Here is a 14,464-nt window from a genome sequence, read left to right on the forward strand (position 1 = left end):
GCGTAGAATTATAAAATCTACCCCAAAGCACGCGCACCACCGGTGCGCAGCACCTCCAGCATCGCATGCCTGCTCTTCACCCCCCCCCCCCCCCCGTACTGATGATATCATCGGGGGTGGGGGCCACAGGCTGAAGATGACAGGTGAGCCATCGGCAGTGGTAGGAACATCCAGGGCTCAGCGACAACTCTCCCGGAGGAGCCAAAGGGTGTAGCAAAGCTCGTTGTGCCAGGGAGAGTGCAAGAAGCAGTAGCATAATGCCCCTTGTCTTGTTTAAAAGTTAATAAAATGTAACTGAACCTCTCCCTACCCTCCACCCCAAACAATAGTTAATTAGCCACCAGGTGAAATAGGTAACGCCCTTCTTCATACAATTTTGTATTACAAGCAATAATAGAAATACACTTCCATCTCCTTAGAGCATCATCATTCTGTGGGGGCCAGGCAGTTATTCAGAGTACCGCCGAGGATAATTCTCAGATGTGTTAATGCAGTTATCAGCCGGGACACAGTAGACAAAATATAAAATTGTTTTAACTGATTCATAATCAGGCTGGAGTGTGAACCAAATATTTACACAGCTGAAGAAGTCCAAATTGCTATTTAGAGATGGAGGGAATGAGTTGTTTTTAATTAAGATTTCTCCTAGAAGTGTGTGTAGTCTTGTTTGTTTTTGCTGATAATAGGGGATGACCTGGCAGCTTTGCTTGTGTGGTGCTTTGCTATTCTGTCTGTCTATGTTGTACATTGTCATTGGCAATGCATGCAAAGATTAGAAAGTGATTTTTGATCTCTCTGGCATTGCCCCTCTCTTGTGTTTGCAGGTCATCTTGGAGCTGGTTGGAGTTAATTCTCACTGTGGCTAAATGCCATTTGCTTTGGTTACTCTGCGGACAGTGCTGTGAAGCTGGAACTTGGGCAGTTGTAGGGAGCAGATGATTGGCTCACAGGTGCATAACGTTATACCTGCATTGTTTACTGGGTTTATCACTTCTGCATGTGCTTTGTCTTTCATTAGCATTTCTGTTTTGTTAACCTGAATTTTTATTTTTTATAGTAGTGCTTCCTACTCGCCACAAAAATTAAACCTGCCAAGAAGGGGGGCGATGATGACTTCTCCTCCCCAGCCCGTTTTATTTTTAAAATGACTGAAGTGAAAAACAGAGCTCTAGGTTAAGAATTAATTGGGCATTATTTCTTACTGACTCTGTCACTTGTCAGAGGCCAAGCCTCAGGTTGGGTGCAAGATAACAGGATTACACAGTGATTGCCAACTTGTCTTGTTACTAGCAGCACAAACCAGAAAATTTGTGCAAAGAAAAGGCTCCATACATAGTATTTATGTACATAAAATATATTTTTCTATTTTATGTGCAGAAAACATGTTTTTCTTATATACAAAGTGTATTTTCTGCGCATAAAATATTGACAATAGACCTGGCACCAGAACTCTTGCTTCTGCCCATAGATTAACACTAGTGCTGGAAATCTTACTCCACTTCAGACCAGGAGTAAAATTTCCAGTGTTATGACAGCACACCTCTTTGCATTGGAGGGTAATAGCTAATTTCTTCATTTGCATTGAATGTCGTTGCATGAGTGATAGGCAGTGCATGCATTTTTATGCATACACATTTTGTGCTTAAAACTCCTTCATCAGTAGTATCGTTTGAATGTAAAAAAATGTGCACACCACTGCAGGTAAAACTGCAGTCTGTTAAGTGTACCTTATTATATTGGGTCCTTTTGTGTGTGCAGCAATGCAAGGATATGTAGAGTGTGTGTGTGTGTATATATATCAGTATTTCCCAACCCTCTTCTGGAGGCACAGCTAACCAGTTGGGTTGTCAGAATATCCACAACTAGTGGTTAGTTCAGCAGGGTTCATATCCCACTGTCGCTCTTGTGATCTTGGGCAAGTTACTTTACCCCCTATTGTCTCAGGTACAAAATTAGATTGTAAGCCCTCTAGGGCTTGGGAAATACCTTCAGTACCTGAATGTAATATGCTTTGAAGTGCTGAAAAGTGGAAAATAAATAAAATTAAATAAATAATGATGCATGAGATAGGGTATTCAAATATCTCTCATGCATATTCATTGTGGAAATGCTGAAACCCAACTGGCTAGGTGTGCCTCCAGAAGAGGGTGTAGGTGCATGTATATACATCAAGGGGGCCGATGCAATAAAGTGCGCCCAGCCTAGCACACAGGTTTACCCTCGGTTGGACACGCGTTTTGGACAGGCTAGAGTAACACCTGATGCAATAAGATGCGATTAGCGCATCCAAAAAGCGCACCCAAACAAATGCATAGCTAATAGCGCTCATTGTTTAAATATCGCTTACAAGCACTCTTTCTATGTGGACATACATGCTTGAGGGTCTTATTTTGAGGAAACTGGGAATTTTTGTTTTACAGTTGTCTACATTCTCAAAAAAGTGCCTTCGCCAGTCTAGGGAATCTTATACAGTGCTATTTCCTAACAGATTAACATAAGAAATGCCTTGCTGAGTCAAATCAATGGTCTGTTGATTTTAGTATCCTATCTCTGACAGTGGCCAACTTGGGTTGCCTGGAAGTACCTGGCAGATCCTTATATGGAATTCAATTAAATAGTATTCTCTGTAAGAATCTAGAGCTGGAGAAACCAATGTCTGTCTGACAAACTGTGCATTATTTGCTCGTATCATGTCCCCTCTCGGCCGTATCTTTTCATGCTGATGAGCCCTAAACTGTGTAGGCTTTCATCTTAGGGGAGATGTTCTGTTCCAGTCCGTTTATCATTTTTATTGCCTTCCTCTGTACTTTTGTAGTTGTGCTATGTCTTTTTTTGAGATGAGGTGATCAGAACTGCATACAATAGTTGAGGTATGGTCGCACCATGGATTGCTACATAGGTAGTATGATATTTTCTGTTTTATTCTCCATTCCTTTTTGGATCATTCCTTACATTCTATTTACTTTGACTGTCACCACACACTGAGATGAGGATTTTAATGTATTGTCCACAGGACTCCAAGGTCTTTTACTTGGGAGGTGAAACCCAGCATTGTGCACCAGAAGTTGGGGTTATTTTTTTATGTACCTAGAATATATGCACTTATGTTTATAAAATAAAGAAAGATTGCATTTTCTTGCATTGGATATAATTGTGCAGAACTATGCGGTATTTTACAAACCATGCAACTCCTAGTGCACAGTTTATAAAATATTAGGATAAGTCTCTGTGCTTCCATTTACATGCGTAAATACTGTACTGCGGATAGATTTGAAATTTAGACTCCTTGATTTTTAAGTCCTCTGAGGAAATACCTATAGCATTTGAATGTAACTCACCTTGAGCTACCAATGAATATATAAGAGCTAAAAAATTAATAAAAGTAGTGCAAGAATTCCCTTTGTTAAAACCATGGTGACTTCCCCATTAAGCCATATGTATCTATGTGGCCGGTAACTGCTTTTTTAAAAAATGGCTTCTACCATTTTGTTTGGCATTGACGTCTGGACCACTGGTCCATAATTTCTCAGATTACCCCTGCAGCCCTTTTTATAAATTGGCATTACATTAGTCAGCATCCAATCTTCAGGTAATGTGGCTGTTTTAAATGATAGGGTGCAGATTACTAGTAACATGTTTGCAGTTTCATGTTTGAGTTCTTTCAGGACTCTGGGGTGGATGCCATCCAGTTTCTGATGAATTGTTATTCTTCAGTTTGTCAGTTTGATCTATTACATCCTGCATTATCGCAGAGATTTGTTTTAGTTGCTCAGAATCATCACCACACAATTTTATAAACCCCTATCATATCCCCTCTAAGCTGTCTCTCTTCTAAGCTGAAAAGCCCTAACCTGCACACAGGTTGCATACTAATACCATAACTAGCAGCAAATTATTTATTTTTCATCACTAAGCAGGGCAGAGGGATTAAATGGACTATGCTCATAAGGCCTGTTAGATGTTGCAGTCACTTAATGTTCCAAGCTGTTCAGCTTCCTCATGTTCTTGTCGCCTAGTGTTACTACTCCATCAGCTCGACATGTTGGGCTTTATTTTTAAATGTCTTTTTCAAATGCTAGCGCTCATTTGTAATATTAAGTGGTTGTTGGCTTTCATTGGGACTTTCTGCAATAGCTCTATCAGTTCCCATTCCTTCTCCATCAATCATCTCTTACTTGCTCTCATATAAAATGTACTTTTCTGTTCATAATTACAGTGTCCCCAGCCTTCTTTCTTTTGATATTACGTGATCTTCTCGGTAACCCTTTGAGATAGAGGCATTAAAAAACAATTTAATAATGGGTCCCAGAGTAACACAGCAGTTTAGCATTGCATTTGAAATGTCAGGGTGGTGTTGCATTAAGAAGTTGTAGCACCTTATGATTTAGCATTTAAAGAAAATTCCTTTTCCTCCTGCTAGACCAGTCCTTACACTGGGTTTCCTCTCTCCTCTGCTGCCGGAGACAGAGGGCACCCCCCCCCCCCCCCCCCCCCGTCATGACCTCATTCTTGGAATAAAAGGGGCGTGGTCATAGGCCTTTGCCAGTAGCTTATGTAAGCAAATAAGGAAGGGAGCACTTGCAGCCCCAAGCTTGCAGAAGAAACGAGCAGAATACTCAGTTGGGCAGAAAGGAACCTGTCCCAGTTGTTGGCATCTCACATTGCAGAAAAGGAAAATGTTCAAGTAGACTTTCTCAGCAGAAACAGGGAAGGTGCAAGTGGCAGCCATTTCCTGCTATAGGGACCAAAGTTACCTGGGTAGCTGTACATTTGGATGTGCTTTTTAAAAGGGGTGAAGGCTATTCGACCACCTCTCAGCCCTGTCATTCTCAGTAGGATCTTAACCTGGTCCTTACAGCACTACTAGGAGCACCCTTTGAACCCTTAAAGTGAGCAAAGATTAAGGAACTTGTTGTAGCCTGTTCCTCCAGACATGTTTGGGAGTTACAGGCCCTCTCGTGCAGAGAACCATACTTGCTGATGTTTCCTTATGTACAGGTGAATTTCCAAAGAAGTTAATTATGTAAATGTAGCATACTATTGTAGTAGTTTTCAAAAGCCATTTACCTGCATAAGTGCACTTAATGGGCTGGATTTTAAGACATACGCGCAGGCGTAGATTTGTGCTTGCCACCCGGCGCGCACAAATCTCGCCGGATTTTATAACATGCGCGCGCAGTTTGCTTTTGCATCAGAAAGAGACTTGGTATTAAAAACTTTTCTTCATTATCAATCTTATAATTTCTATGGATACCAGTTAAGAATATTTCCTGATATAACCAAAACTACACAGATTAAGAGAAAAAAAGTTTATTTCTATGAGAGAAGAAGTGGTTTCGAGAGGTGCTAAATATACACTCCGTTTTCCGTGCAAATGTATTGTTGTATTCCAGAATTCTAGGTATATTTTTGTAGAACCTGAACAATTAAGGGTATATCTTGACTTCCATTCCTAATCAAGCTCCATGGGAGGAATGGCAGTAGAAAAATAAGGCATGGGTTAAATTTAAGGCAAAATTGTATATGTCTGATTTCCTATTAAGGCCTGGATTTTCTTATGGCGCAGAGCTCATTGAATCCCACGGTAACTGGGGCAGGGGGGGCGGGCCTGCGAAAACCGGCAGCGATCGCACTACCGCGGTGTTATCGCTGCCAGCTTTCGCACCCAATAGCGCCACTGTGAAAGGTGCTGGCGGCGATAACGGGTCTTACCTTATCGCCACCAGCGATGTTACCGCTGCTTCTGCCCGATACCGCTCCGACTCCTCTTCCGGTCCCGACTCTGCCCTGACTCTGCCCCTATCGAGCTATCGCACATGAAAAGTCCCTTTTTGCGTGCGATACCGATAGAAAATAACCCCCTAAGTCTGCTTTAATGTACATTCTAGTCTCCTAATTTCCGATAATAGAAGACATAAATGTTAGTAAGGAAGTGATTCTAAATGTTTTCTTTTTTTTCCTATTATATTTAAATCTTAACATGATGTCATATTCTGAGAACTTTGTTCTGTATATTTATTTTGAAAATTCAATAAATAAATAAATAAAAAAGAAAATCAGAAGAAGGTTGAACTTTATGGACCTCTGGTCTTTTCAGACTAATAACACTGGGGAACAATTTTTAACATAATTCCTGTTGAGTTCGATTTTTCAGCTATTTTAGACTTAAATAGGCATGCTGATTTCAAAACTGCAGTTAGTTTTCTTCTATCACGTCAAGTTTTTTTCTCTACAGCCTATCTTAGGCCTTGATATATCAAAATGCACTAAATATCGCATGCGATAGGAAAAGGGGTGTGTTTTATGGTAATAGGCTGTTTATCGCAAAATGCACTATCTTTAGCGCTTTGCATAGGTATTACCGCAAACTGCGATAACTTTTTGCACTTTGCGGTAAGTGCCAGAATTGTTGTAATTCCTACCTACGACCAAAAGAATGCTTGGTTGTCATTCAAAAACCTTGTAAAGGACTTTCTTGGAAATACACGAGCACAGAATTACACCGAAATTGTCCAGAAACTCTTAGAGAGCTTCAAAATGCTTCGTTGCAACATGAGCATCAAGGTGCATTTTCTGCATAGCCATCTTGCTGACTTCCTGAAAAACCTTGGTGCAGTCAGTGATGAGCAAGGTGAACGATTCCACCAAGATTTGAAGGTCATGGAGGCACGGTATCAGGGTACATGGGATGTACATATGATGGCTGACTATTGTTGGCGCATCAGGCGAAATTGTCCACAGATTGAACACTGCCGGAAAAGCTATGGGCCAGATTTTAAGATTTATGCGCGGGCGTAGATTTGTGCGCGCAACCCGGCGCGCACAGATCTACACCCAACTTTATAACATGTGTGCGCAGCCGCGCGCATGTTATAAAATCTGGGGTTGGCGCGTGCAAGGGGGTGCACACTTGTGCACCTTGTGCGCGCCGAGCCGCGCAGCCTTCCTCCGTTCCCTCTGAGGCCGCTCCAAAATCGGGCAAATTTCCTCTGTGCCTGGAGGCTCCGGCCCCACCCCCTCCCTGCCCTGCCCATTCCCCGCCCCCTTTTTCAAGCCCCGGGACATACTCGCGTCCCGGGGCTTGTGTGCGTCGCCGGACCTTTGCAAAATAGGCTCGGCGCGCGCAGGAGAGGATTCTCAGGGTTACCCTTTGAAAATCTGCCCCTATAAGCGTAATTTTTTACCTTAATATGTATGTTTGGTAGCAGAACGTTACTACTTGTACACAATTTGACTTACAGTAACAATATATAGCCTTTGTATGAATAAAATAACTCTAAATAAACAATATATTCAGGTCATTTTTTCTTTTATTCCCTTTGTTATGTACATTTTGCATGATTTTTGGGACAAATGGAGGGTATCCTGTACCTTAAAAAGTTGACGTGATAGAGAAAAACTGGGGTCATTTTTGGATTCAGATGTCAATTTTTAGTCAAAAACCAGTGTCAGATCTAACTCAACGAAAATTGTGTTCCCCAGTGTAATTTGTGTGACTATGCCTGGTGTGTTTATAATTTTGTTGGCAGAAATGATATGTAACATAATAAAATACTAAATGATGGCAGAAAAGATCCGAGTGGTCCATCCAGTCTGCCCAGCAAGTTGTTTAAGGTAGTAATTGCCTCTCAGTGCAGGTTACCCCCATATAGAAATGTTACACACAAAATGAACACGGGTTATCCCTTTTCTTCATTTCTGTCTTTTCACCACTAGAGATCCTGTATGTTTGTTCCACGCCTTTTTGAATTTCATTATCCCTTTCCATGAGAAAATATTTCTTGATGTTATTCCTGAGTCTGCCACTTTGCAGTTTCATGTTATGACCCCTAGTTCTACAGCCTTTCTTTCAGTTTGTAAAGATTTGATCCTTCTACATGAAGTTAGCATGTGGCACATTTAAAACTAATTGGAGAAAGTTCTTTTTTACTCAACGCACAATTAAACTCTGGAATTTGTTGCCAGAGGATGTGGTTAGTGCAGTTAGTATAGCTGTGTTTAAAAAAGGATTGGATAAGTTCTTGGAGGAGAAGTCCATTACTTGCTATTAATTAAGTTGACTTAGATAATAACCACCTCTATTACTAGCAACGGTAACATGGAATAGACTTAGTTTTTGGGTACTTGCCAGGTTCTTATGGCCTGGATTGGCCACTGTTGGAAACAGGATGCTGGGCTTGATGGACCCTTGGTCTGACCCAGTAAGGCATGTTCTTATGTTCTTATGTTCTTACATCATTAATAGCTTTCAGGTATTTAAATGTCTGTATCATACCTCCACTGTCTCTTCTGTCCTCCAGAATATACATATTTAGGTCCTTCCATCTCATCTCATAAGTCTTTTGTTGAAGACCGAAAACAATTTGGTTGCCTTTCTCTGGGTTGTTTTCATCTGGTCTCTGTCCTTTTTGAGATATGGTTAGCAGAACTGCACACAGTACTCCAGGTGAGGCCTCACCAACAACCTGTACAGGGGGAATATCTCTCCCTCTTTCCTGCTGGTTATTCTTCTCTCAATGCAGCCAAGCATCCCTCTGACCTTAGCCACTGCCTTGTCACATTGCTTCACTGCCTTCAGATCATCAGACACTTATCTCACCAAGGTCTCTCTCCTGGTCTGTGTATGTCAGACTTTTGGCTTCATCATATACTGTAGTGTTAGATTTCTGCACCCCAAATGCACGACTGCACTTTTTGGCATTGAATCCTAACTGTCAAACCCTTTGCCGCTCCTTGTGTTTTTTTTAGATCATTCCTCATTCTCGCTATTCCTTCAGATGTGCCCACTCTGTTGCAGATTACAAACTTTTTTTTTCCTTTTAACCCTTCCTCAATATTGTTTACAATGATATTGAATAGCTCCGGCCCCTGAACTGATTCTTGAGGCTCTCCTCTTACCATTCTCTCCTCAGAATATTTATATGTGTATTTATTTACAATAATATAATCCTCCCCTTCCCAGGTATCTGTTCTGGGTGACTTACAAAGCAGCATATGCAATTAGCAAGACACATTACTCACATAAAAGAAGATACAAAAGCTAATAAAAACCTAAAACTGACAACAAACATTTCTCGATACAGATGGAGCTTGACCTGTTTTCGAAACAATTTATAATCTTGTGTTTGCCAGAACTCCTCTGGAAGACTGTGCCACAAAACTGGAGTAGCCCAAAAGAAAGCCCATTTTCTAGTTACTTGCAGTTGGGCACCTGAAACAGCTAATAGAAATAGAAAGGCCCCTGCGGATCTTAATGCCCTAATTGGGCAATATCATGAAGTACTCCTCTGCAAATATTATGGCCCCTCCCCATGGATAGCCTTAAATGTCAAAGAAAACATTTTAAATGTGATTTTTTGATTAATTGGGAGCCAGTGCTATACTTTCAATACTGGGGAAATATGGTCCCTAAGCAGAGTACCTGTTAGTAAACAAGGAGCAGCTTTTAAGACCAATTGTAGGGCTTGCAAAAAACATTCTGGCAGTCCAGTTTAAAGAGCATTGTAGTAATCTAACGCAGTAATCAAGAAAGGCTGTATAACAGTTTTAAAATGTCTATCTAAAATAAATTTCAACCAGCGTAGTTTTCAAAGTTTAAAAAAAAAATATATTTTTTTTTTACCACGGCTAGTAGTTGGGTTGAAAAAAATTAAGAGCCCATCCGCACCCTCAAATTCCTCACAGAAGGAGTAATAGGGTTGGGTAAACATTCAAAAGACAAGTGAGTAGGGAAATTGTCCACACAGCCCTGTCTTTGAGACATTTCATAAAAGACCTTTCTGGGCCATCCAAGATTCTACTTTCCCCATAACACTTCCAATGAAAACAAAAGTATCATCTAGTGTTTCTTCCACAGGGAACACAAGCTGGATATCATCCATGTAGACCTTGAAAAATATTCCTGAATCTTGTAGAAACTTGTAGATTCCATTTATCACTGCTTGCTGTCATCTGTCAGTCAACCAATTTGTAATCCATTCCACTACCTTGGGACTCACTCCCAGGCTTTTCATTTATTCATGAGCCTCCTATATTATCAAAAAAGCTTTAAGTGTCAAAAGATGAATAACGTCAAGTGCTCATCCTTCTTTTAATTCTGTAGTCATCCAATCAAAAGAGTCAGATCCACGTGACACAATCTTCCTCTGGTAAAACCACATTTGTTAATGCCATTATTTATTTTTATTTATTTATTTAACATCTCTTTTATACCGATATCCGTTCGCACATCGCATCGGTTCACAATAAACAAAAACTTTTGGGCGGTGCCCTTACATGTAACAGATAACTTAGTGAACTAGGAAAAATACAATTAACTTTTGGGAGGAGCCCTTACATATTTATTTTATTTTTATTTATTTAGAGTTTTTATATACCGGCAATCATGAAAACATATCTTGCTGGTTTACATAAAACAGGAGTGCATTATATACATAAAAACTATGGTGGTGACCGAAGGTACAGTTACATTTAACAAACATCAATGGGTAGATGCAAAGCAATAGAACTGTAACTATAACTATATACATGAGAGTGCACAGTACAAAATCAGCGGACATAAGGCGTTCATAACAAAATGACATTGTAAAATTCACAGGGGGGTTTTATGTAATAAGGGGTGACATGTGGTAGGCTTGTTGAAAGAGCCAGGTTTTAAGTTTCTTTTTGAAAGTGGGGGTATATGTCTCCATGGGTGCAGAGTTAGCCCACGTGACATTAACAAATGTGCATGCAACAGTGAAGCAGTGGTCTCAGACATGGTTCTAGAGGAGCCCTTGGCTGGTCTGGTTTTCAGGATTATCCACAATGAATACGCTTGAGAGACATCTGCCATTGCCTCCATGCATATTCACCGTGGATATCCTGAGAACTAGACTGGCTAGGTGCTCCTTTAGGGACTGGGTTGGGGACCACAGCAGTAGAGGGGGGACAGTCTCATGATTTCCGGGCCATTATTCATTCAGGGGTGCTGCATCCACAGAATGTGGTTATGAGCAGGAAGGAAGAGTTATCTTTTAGATTAAAAAAACAAAAAAAAAAAGATTTTGTCTAATTAAACACGTTTTTACCTATGTATTTGTGGCATATGTCAGCACGTGGCATATCAGCAAATTTTGTTTGTTATTATACAAGGGCTTCCAACAGCAAACCTCCCCAAATTAATGCGCAAAAGCCCTGAATATTAAAACAGTACGTGGATGTGTAAGTGTTCTCCTGCAGGTGCATGGGACTTTCTCGCAGTGCTGTGTACAGTTTAGAGGAAAATAATTATGTTTGGAGTTTATGACTTGTAATTTCTAGGTTTCTATAAGTCTCCGTTGCTGTTGCATATGCAGTACATTCTGAATACATCTGCTTATCTAGCCTGTATTGGCATAACATTACAGTACAAATTGTATTTATCAGATAATATGTGGTACAATTTAATTTTAGATCTCACATAAAATGATGCATGAAGCAATTCTGTACATTTAGCAAAAATGTTTTTGTTTTTTTTTTAATTTGCTGTGGTCTCTGTTTGGTGTTTCAGCATCTCTCACTGTTGTATTCCTTGTGCTCACAGTAGCTTCCAAGGGGGTATAGTTGCTGTTTCAGCAATATTTTAGGGAGAGACATTGGGCTGATATTTCATAACCCAGTGATTCCAATTGCAAGTAGGAGTTTCCTAATCCTTTTTCATGTGGTACACGACCCCGCAGTAGCCACATCTTTAGGTAGCCAACTAGTCTTATGTCAAGCATTTTCTAATGGTGGACACCTGCAGCGGCTTCCCTCTGGAGGTGGTGAAGACCGTAAACAGTAACAAAATCCACAAATCCATGGGACAAGCACAGAGGACCCTTAGTTGTGGGGAAGGGAAAGCTGGAGATCAAGTAGAGGGTTAGCAGGATTGCAACAGAAAGGGAAAATGTGATCTTTATTTGCTGCCATAGTCTGTTTCTCTGTGTGGAGAAGTGTTTTATGACAGCCAACAGCTGCTGTTTTTACTGTGCCCTCTAGGTTTTTAGTCTTGTCATTCTGAGAGATATTCTGAATATGAAGATGTGTGTGTGTGTATATATATATATTATGGGGCAGATTTTAAAAGCCCTGCGTGCGTAAATCCAGCTGGATTTACGCTTGCAGTGGGGTTATGCGCACCGAGCCTATTTTGCATAGGCCCGGTGATGCGCGCAAGCCCCTGGACACGCGTATATCCTGGGGCTTGAAAAAAGGGGCGGGGCCGGTCCAGGATGGGGCAGGGCGTGGCCAGAGGCCTCCGTAGGGCCTCTAGGCCGGGGGATCGCTCACCGGCACTTGGCCGGCGCGTGCAACCTACGCCTGCCCAGAGGCAGGCGCAACTTTAAAAACAAAGGTCGGGGGGGGGTTTAGGTAGGGCTGGGGGGTGGGTTAGGTAGGGGAAGGGAGAGGAAGGTAGGGAGGGCGGAGGGAACAGGGAAGCCATTGGGGCGCCCCTAGGGTTCGGCGCGTGCAAGGTGCACAAGTGTGCACCCCCTTGCGCGTGCCGACCCCAGATTTTATAACATGCGCGCGGCTGCGCGCTCATGTTATAAAATCAGGCGTAGATTTGTGCGTGCTGGGTTGTGCGCACAAATCTACACCCGCGCATACCTCTTAAAATAAACCAAGGGTAGACGAGTCTGACCTGGAGTGCCACAAACATGTCTGGCTTTCAGGATATCCACAATAAATACGCATGAGGTATATTTGCATGTGCTGCCTCCATTGTGTATAAATCTATCTCATGCATATTCATTGTGGATATCCTGAAAACCAGATTTGTTTGTGGCACTCCAGGACCATAGATATGCCTACCTCTCGTGTAGAATTTTAGTAACAATGGACAATTTCTGACCTTGAGGCGGCCCTTGAGGACCAGAGTTGCCCACGCCAGCTTTATAAATTTAGAGCTTGATTGATTGAGGTCTTTTCCCATAGACGTAGATTGGGGGAAAAAAGCCTTGGTGAATCAGGCCCCTTAATGTACTTTCTCCTTCCTCATTGTATTTAACATGCCATTTTAGTAGCTCTTATTTGCACTCTCAGCTGTTGATTTTGTCTGTTTATTGTTTTTTGGCATTGCATTGGTCTGCTATGCTTTCCCCAGTTGCCAAATTCAAATTGGATCCTCCATGGACAGCAGAGGTGTGCGCTTACATTTCTTTTATTTTTCATTTTGTTTTTCGTTTGTGCTTTGTTTTGTCTATTTGAAATAAAATAAACATACAAAACTAATGAAAAAAAACAAAATAAAATGAAGGGGCTGACCAAAAATTTTAAAACTGAAGGCCCCCAGAAGTCCAAATGGAGTAGGAGTGATTCCTCCATTTCAAAATGGTTTTGGCAGACTCTGAATACATCTGTACTCCATAATGGCGCCGGCATCAAGGTCGGCTGATGCCATTCTGAAATAGGGATCTGATGGGACAGGATTCCTGCCCCATATGGACCTGGGCCCCCGTGGATGTAGTAAGATGCATCCAAGGGTGAGAATGGGGGAAGGCCCAGGGGGGATTCAGTTTTTTAATATTGGCAGTGCTAGATTTTTTTAAGTAAGGGGACTGTAAGGGAAAGGATAAGGCCATTACAGGACTAGTGGCTGCTTTACTGAAAATACATTGAAAATTTGACAATTTTGTTCACTTTCAAAACTAAATGAAATGAAAGCATATCTCTTTTTATATCATGCAGGAAAAGCCCTTCATTTTGGGGACACTGTACAGTGAGAGAGGGTTTTATCCTTATTTACTCTCTCTGCTTTTGAAAAGTCAAATGATTTTATGAAGTGTCTTCAAAAGTAACTCTTGATAAATGACTCTTAATTTTTTGCTTTGTCTCGCTCTTTTTGGTTTATAAGAGAATGAAACACAATGTCAACTAGTTTGGATGGCACTTTTATTTTTCATCAGTATAAATATACTGAACAGGTGCTCACTCTGATGTACATAATACCCTGACAGCAACGCTGGATGCTGCTGGGAATAGCCTTGGAGGTTTTGGGGAGTTGCGGGAGGGTGGGGTAGGGGTTAGGAAGGTGCCGGGAGCCCATGTGGGATTTTTCATATCTGGGGCGAGGGTAGGGGGAGGCTCTTCAGGCTGCTGTGGTTTGCACTTTTAATTTTTTTGGTGTGTGGAGGTTCGGGTCTGTTGGCCTGGAAGGAGTTTTTTTTTTTTTTGTTTTTTAAATTTAACTAGCTATAGTCTGAATATAGCCAGTGAAGGTTCACATTATCCAGGTACAAACCCATATAACTTTAGGATAGCTCTGAGGCAGTCCTAAACATAGCTGAATAATGCTGAATATTGGCATTATCTGGATAAATTTGGCTTGCCCTCAGAATTCCTAAATTATCCAGATAAATCTTATCTAGCTAATCACTTAGCTGATTAGCTTGGGGGGTGTTCAGAAACTTTAAACCCCTTGGGTTTGTCCATCGCTAAGTTGCGAGCATAAATCAAATCA

The 14,464-nt window shown here is 41.3% G+C and overlaps 1 protein-coding gene across 3 annotated transcripts in view; it reads left to right on the forward strand.

Annotated features, from left to right (window-relative positions):
• SFMBT1 (Scm like with four mbt domains 1) overlaps positions 1–14,464 on the forward strand; it is a 270,863-nt gene that overhangs the window by 25,340 nt on the left and 231,059 nt on the right. Inside the window, exon 2 of one of the 3 annotated variants that reach the window (XM_029599421.1) lies at positions 825–950. The exons of the other annotated variants lie outside the window; for them this stretch is intronic. The gene's annotated coding sequence lies outside the window, so the exon portion shown is untranslated. The remainder of the gene's footprint in view (positions 1–824; positions 951–14,464) is intronic. 3 annotated transcript variants of the gene reach the window in all.

Source organism: Rhinatrema bivittatum, chromosome 4, assembly GCF_901001135.1.
Source record: "Rhinatrema bivittatum chromosome 4, aRhiBiv1.1, whole genome shotgun sequence".
NCBI classification, from domain to species: Eukaryota; Metazoa; Chordata; class Amphibia; order Gymnophiona; family Rhinatrematidae; genus Rhinatrema; species Rhinatrema bivittatum.